General features: G+C 32.7%; 1 protein-coding gene across 4 annotated transcripts in view; it reads right to left on the reverse strand.

Moving 5' to 3' along the window:
- RICTOR (RPTOR independent companion of MTOR complex 2) overlaps positions 1-7,302 on the reverse strand; it is a 131,514-nt gene that overhangs the window by 111,815 nt on the left and 12,397 nt on the right. Inside the window, exon 4 of one of the 4 annotated variants that reach the window (XM_017853181.1) lies at positions 5,853-5,939. The exons of 2 other annotated variants lie outside the window; for them this stretch is intronic. The gene's annotated coding sequence lies outside the window, so the exon portion shown is untranslated. Of the gene's footprint in view, positions 1-5,852; positions 5,951-7,302 lie in introns of those variants that run through there. One more of the 4 variants, XM_017853182.1, reaches the window with a different exon arrangement.

The following is a 7,302-nucleotide window of genomic DNA, read 5'->3' on the forward strand; positions in this document are numbered from 1 at the left end:
AAACAATCCATAAAGAATATGATAAAGTACAAATCTGGGTCAAAGAAAATATGATTAGGAATGACCAGCACAGAAATTATTTCACTAAACACAGTGAATCAGGGGAGAGTTAGGAAATGAGAATGGTAGTAGAGGTAGTCAGGGACTAGATTACAATAGCAGTATTGCATACAGTGGTAATTTATTTAAAACTAATTATCTACCCTGCAAATACCACCTTCCAGTATGCTGAGAAAAGAGCAGGTGCTCAATGTATTATTTTCCAATACATGAGTGAATAAATTAATGAATTAATAACTTCCCAAATTTGAGCCCGATTATATCTGACCATTTCCCAAACCCCAATTCATCCTCAAAGGACAAACCAAACGGCAATTTGAAGGACTAATAATATAAAGGATAAGTATAAAGGCCTTACAAACTTTAGCAATCTTCACTAGTAGAATGTTAAAATGTTTTGAACAATAGCAACATCAATGGAACCAATGATGTTGGTTCCACTGATCCTGTCCCTTGCAAGAATGCTTAAAAGAAACCGACAACTACTTAGTAAGTATATAATTTCTGGGCTGTCTGCTAAATTAATCCATCACTCCATAAACTACATTTAGTAATATTTTAATAATCAAAATATCACTTTAGACAAAGTTCAGATCATGTGGAACACTCATCAGGTTACTGCACTACTTCAGCTTTATTCTATGGAAAGTCATTTAAAATGGTTAGAAAAAGGAAAATGATGTGTTGGTGTATATAAGAGCAATAAATAATACAATCCTGGTTAAAAATATACATTTACTGCATTATATCACTCTTAATAGAATAAAGCAATCACTTAAAATTCACCACTAAAAACAAGTATTCTTTTGGTAGCTAATAATCTACACTCAGTTTAAATCTGCTTAGTGAACTAAATAGTCCAGACTCAGAGTCAGCAAGGATCTGTCAAAGTTATACTAAGCGTGCCCATCTTCAGGAAATTCCCAACTCATTGTTTTCCACATTTCCAAAGAGTGTATGCATAAAAATTTAATACACTTCAAGTATTTAAAATAAATTAATACTAATATTTATCAGCATTTAGAAAATGTACTTCATCAGAAACTTCACCTTCAGTATTTTTGTTTCACTTTCATATTTACTTAGTGCTTTTGCATACTGAAATAAGTAAAAATTTTCTTTATTTTAAAAGTCCATACTAAACAACACACGTTGCCAAGTTGCTGTCAGATATTTAATCGATTTCCTACAAAATACTTGGTTTAAATTTCTTGGAGACAAGCACCAAAAGAAAAGCAGTGGAATCTTTTCCTATTCCAACTCTCACATCACTATTTCTTAAGGGGAAAAAAATCACTGAAAACAACAAAAAAATCTAAATATTAAAACTTACTTTAAATCAGGGAACATAAAAAAGTATGAAGTACAACAAAAGAAAAATATAATTCATCCATATAGCATGTTCTATTTAAAGGGCTGTCTGAAGAAAGGCTAGAAATAGCAAAATAGAAACAGAAAGCAATGAGAGAAACTGAGAAAAACAAAGGTAGAAAGAGAAACAATCACACAGAGATAGGTTGTTAAGTATCAATGGGATGTTAGATACTCCCAGTCTAATAAAGTTCTAACATATCTATTAGAAAATCCAGGACATTACTTTATGACTTCTCTCTTATGTGAAACCTGGAGTCGTACAACACAGTTCTAATGGTTCATTTTGAGCTCTTAAAATAGAGAATCAGAAAAGATATTTATATATGTATGCTGTTTCACATAGAAGCATCTCTATTTTGTATTCTAACAACTTTTCAACTTTGATGCACAATTACAACTGCATGTTGTAAATCTAACATATTAACAAATATTGATATTTTCACGTGAGCATACTGTCGAACTGAGGACCAAACAATGTTTATCATCTTCCCTTTTTCTCTGTAGAAATACTAAATTGATTTTGGTAATCATCCCAGAAACATAATTAGGTCAACACAAAACTTCTACTAGATTGCAATTCTAACTTTTTCAACTTTCTAATCTGTAGTTTTGAAGTCTTTATAAGTAATTTGATTATTTTTTCATTTAACAGTCATTCAAAAATAAAAATTCACCTATCTAGATATATTATTAACTGGCCAAAACCTGTTCAATGAAAAGGTCAGGCTGAAGACAGAGAAGAGAAATGGAGAAGATTATTTAAAATTTTTAAATTAAGGTGGAATTACTGTAATTACTTCAAACTTTGTCCACTCATATAAACCCACTGCCAATCCTAAGGAATCCATCCACATCATAACATACCTGATACACATGAGCAGACTTAGATTAAAATAACTTTAACTGTCTATGTACAACATGGTGATAAGACATAACATCAGACATAAGAAGGCAGATACAAAAGAGTAGACCCTCTTACTTATCACCATAGATTAGTTTGGCCTGTTTTTGAACTTTATGAAAAGAGTACATCTACTGCATGAGTACATTTTATAAAGTTCGAAAACAGACTAAACTAATCTACGGTGATAGAGTATATACTCTGAGCACTCAAAGATGTACTCATCTAAAAAGTTCAAAAACAGGCTGAACTAATCTGTGGCATTAAAGGTCAGGATAGTGCCTTCCTTGGCTGGGGAAGTAGTGCCTGGAAGGAAATAGAATGGGAGCTTCCAGGGTTTTGGAATATTATGTTTCTTGATCTGGGTTCTGATTCCTCATGTGTTCAATTTGTCAAAATTCTCAGAACTGTACATTTATAACAGACTTTTTGGATCTATGCTATCTTTCAATAAAGGAAAATTTTTATATAACATCTACTGTCTTCTCTGTAGTTCTGAAGGTCCTCAACAACTTACCCTGATCCTACAAATCTAATACTAAAATTCCATATTCTTTTTTTTTGTGTGTGCTAATAGGTTTTATTTCTTTTTTTCTTTTTTCTTTTTTTTATTATACTTTAAGTTCTAGGGTACATATGCACAACGTGCAGGTTTGTTACGTATGTATACATATGCCATGTTGGTGTGGTGTACCCATTAACTCGTCATTTACATTAGGTATATCTCCTAATGCTATCCCTCCTCCTGTCCCCTCCCCACATAAAATTCTATATTCTTATGGATCCTTTCAGGAAAATATTTCATGCTTTTATTCAAGCCCTATTTTCTCTAGATTTAACTACATTCTACCCATCCAAGGTTGAAACAATCCTCCACTTTCTATGATTTTTTTCCAGCTCATATCAATCTCTCCATTCTCATCTCTTTTGCTTTTATTGACCATACAAATAAGAACATGTAATATCTATTTCTTTATATCTATGTGCTAAAACTGTAAAAAATATTTTACAAACATTTCCTTCAATTCTCAAATAAGTGTTATCTCAAAAGGAGATGAAGAAACATGCTCAGAAAAGGCAACTTGTCCAGAGCCCAAAACTTCTCAAAGGCAGGATCAAGATTCAAATCCAGATCTGTCTGGGTCCAATACCACGCTTTTAGTCAATACTAGACTGTCTTCATACCATGCAGTCAGTACCCTATTAGATGTTATTTTGTCCATATTAGTCATATTTTGTAACTTATTAGCTATCTTCATATAATCCTATTATCCATATGACATACATACAAGCCAACTCTCTATCAAGTCATACTTCACCTATTTTGAACTATGCTATGAGGCAATTACCTATTTGGAAAACCAGTACTCAAAATGTAAGCACTCCAAAAAATGACAATAAAAATTCAAAGTATGTATCACCACCAAGTTTATTCACATATCTTATGCACAGTAGGGCCTCTTAATTCTTCATAATCACAACCTATTTATCGTATTTTATGTAAATTAGCCTAAGTCCACACTTACAGTTGCCATTCTACAGCACAATAAAAGTAAAAAAAAAATAATAATAATTAAAGCACCACTAAACATAGGGATAATAACTGCATTGTAAAGTGACAGCCAAAAGTAATGCAGAGGCATATAGGAATCAAAAGAGCAGTCAGGTATTACAGAGGGTAGTAATAAATTGTCTTCAGCCTACCCCAACACAAAATCAATATTCATAATGATGACCCTAGCCAAGGACAAAAAGTTAACATATTTTAACTTTTTCTCAAGTTAATAGCTGGTATTTTCTCAAGTTAGAAAAAAAACAGGAATCAGCTCTAGAAATAATCGTATCGAAATGGCTACATTTCAGATCTCAGTTAATAACCTGGTTCCTGGGGATTCCAAATCAATACTCTACAATACACAGAATACTCATTTAGTCCTAGCCATGTGATTTATCTTCTACGTGACGCTATCTTTGGGAAGATTGTGAAGGGTTAAATGCATGGGTTTTAGAATCAGAAACAAAGAAAGGGGTCTGAACCCCACCTGTCTCTCTCTCATAATACCTATATGACCTTGGGCTAGTTAGGCATCGCCCCATTTTCCTCATCAGTTACACAGGTGTATTAATGCATATTCTCCTAAGTATGCAGGAAGACAATGAGAATTTAAGTAATGTTTTTAACACACTCCCCAATATACATTATTCAAAATATGGAAGCTGCTGCTACTATTTCTTGTGTTCAAAGACAATTAAACATTTACCAATTACAACAATGCTGGACACATAACCAGTACTCAATAAATACTTGGTGAGTGGCGTGTGTATAAGAAGAGAAGGGTAACCAGATCTCTTAATAGCATACAGCAGTGTCCAGCCTGATTACATCTACTACTTTTTATTTGCAAACACTTACCAAATAAAAGAACTAGGACTAACTGCAGAAAGTTATTCTTTCATTAGATTTTTTACTAAATCAATGTAAGAGTTTTATTAACAAACGTAGCTGCTCAACAAAGAAACAAACCATTGTGAATAACCTACCCATGAGTGGAAGGTTTGAGTGATGGTGGATGACAGCTGTCTGATATTGCAGAGAAAATTCCTGCTTAGAGGGGGGTCTACTAATTTCTAAAGTAGCTTCCAAATATTCTTAAAAACAAACATTAGATTTATATATGCACATACGTTACCAAAATTCATACATATTCACGCACTCCAGGTGAACACTTAGCAGCAATATATATGTTTTAAAGGTAATTACACTTTTTCTCTGTGGTACTTTTCCAATATAAAAACAATTACTGATGTACGCAAAAAATTCCTCCAGGAATCAAAAATCAAGTAGAGTTTTAACTGTTAGTTTTGTAAACGGTTAGTTTTGTAACTGTTAGAAGAAACAATGCATAGCAAAAGGCAACTGCCACAGTTTACCCGAATCTCTTAATCATCTCCTTTTAATTTTGATATGAAGAACAATCAGAATCCTTTCAAATATGTAACTTTTTTCATTCTGCTGGGTAAAACAATAATATATATTTGTGTATTCAAACCAATGTTGAAACATGACCATGAAACAACAAACTTTCCCATGAGAAAAAAGAAAGACAATGTTAAGGTTCTTATTAAAATAAGGTGGTTTAAGTATTTTTAAAACTATTCCAATCTAAAATTTAACTCACTACAAATTGTTAGGTCATGTAAGAATTATTCTCATATAACATATGAAACCTTATATGACATAAGAATTAATCTGACCTGCTTTGTCTGTTATGCCATTCGAAAACCCCACTGAAAGTTATAGCTAACAGTAATAAGTCACTCTAAATAAACAAGGTAGGAAATAGCTTAGTATTCAAACATCCATTATTATAATTTTATACTAATACTACATGTGATAGATATGATTAAAAACTTATAACACATACACTGAACAGTTTCACAATATTCCACTTGCTACCTGGTTACTTATCCAGAAACTACCACATGGCTAAATGTTAAGAGTTCACAGCTCACCTACCTCAAAATGTGTTTCCAACCACTGGAGTCTCTCCCTGCAACTCCATTCCCCTCAGAGTTTTTCATTTTTCCTTTTTTTTTTTTCCTTCTTGAGGGACGGGAGTGGTGGTGATGGCAGTGTGGTGAACATTAGAAAGTGCATTATAGAATTATGAGTGGGAAAAAAAGTGCAATTAAAAATTTTAGTATATGAGGGTCGAACACTAAGCATGGAAATAATTAGCAATACTATTTTAAGATGTGATTTGAAGTATGAAACTACTGACAAAAATATGTATGTGCACACAGCTAAAACAGCTAAATACACTTTTATCTGACAAGCTGTTGCTTCTTAGTAACTAAATTACTTGGCAACCTTCTTTGTTTATAGCTTCTATGTCTCTTCATTCTCTATTCATTATAGAAAACACATGAAATTTCACTGGATTCAATGCAAGATGACTAAAATCTCTGAAGTCCTGTTTTGCTGCTATAATAGTGCAACAATTTCCGCAAACACTATTTATCCTATACCTAAATCACTAGAGAGCTGGGTAGGGTGTCTGAATTTGGCAATGAAACATTCTGTGGTTCTCAGGATAATCTTCATTTCAAATATTCTGACTGTCAGGTTACATGTTTAAATTTTGAGATCAGAAAATCTAGTGATTTTAGTGTAGAACAAAGCAAAAACACCATCCATCCCATTTATATCCTCTATTTCCAGACTGCATACTTCTAGAAATAAGTTTGATAAATTTACAAAGGCCTTTGAACACACATACTCCTTCCATTAAACAGTATTACTGAAGGTGCGAGATACATGCACTACAAAACAATGGAAGAAAAATATTACTAATTATTTATGCTTGAGTCTGGAATGCACACATTTATAGACTCATAGTCACAAGTACACACAAACAATTAGTATTTCACAGTGTGCCCCAAATCTTTCAGTCCAGCAGTACCTTCTAAGGCCAGAAGAGCCTGTCTGTAATATAATCATTCTTCAACAGTTAAGGAATTTATATACAGGAAAACAAAACTTACCCCTAACTTTTTCTCAACATTATCTTGAAATACTAAATAATGTACCAGGAAAATGTTCATTCAAAAAATTAAGTTAAAAGTTTTAAAACCCTGGTGCAGAGCTCTACCTATTTGAATGCTACTCTTTTATGCAAAGGTCTTACAAGTATCATTATATCCTCACTTCTAAGAGATCTTCCTTCTAGGTCATTCCTTACTGATCTCCCATTTTTTCTGAATTCCTCTAGCTATCAGAGTCCCTTACAAAGATAACTGGCATGTGCTTCAAATACTACTGTCCTTTAACTGTACACTGATATAGCTATATCCCAAAAGAAACTCCCTGAAGGAAGACGTATGCCTTCCTCAATCATAAGAGTATTAACTAACCCATGTGATCATAAAAAAAAAAAAAAAAATATATATATATATATATATCTCCC

Source organism: Rhinopithecus bieti, unplaced genomic scaffold (assembly GCF_001698545.2).
Source record: "Rhinopithecus bieti isolate Rb0 unplaced genomic scaffold, ASM169854v2 scaffold_34818, whole genome shotgun sequence".
NCBI lineage: Eukaryota > Metazoa > Chordata > Mammalia > Primates > Cercopithecidae > Rhinopithecus > Rhinopithecus bieti.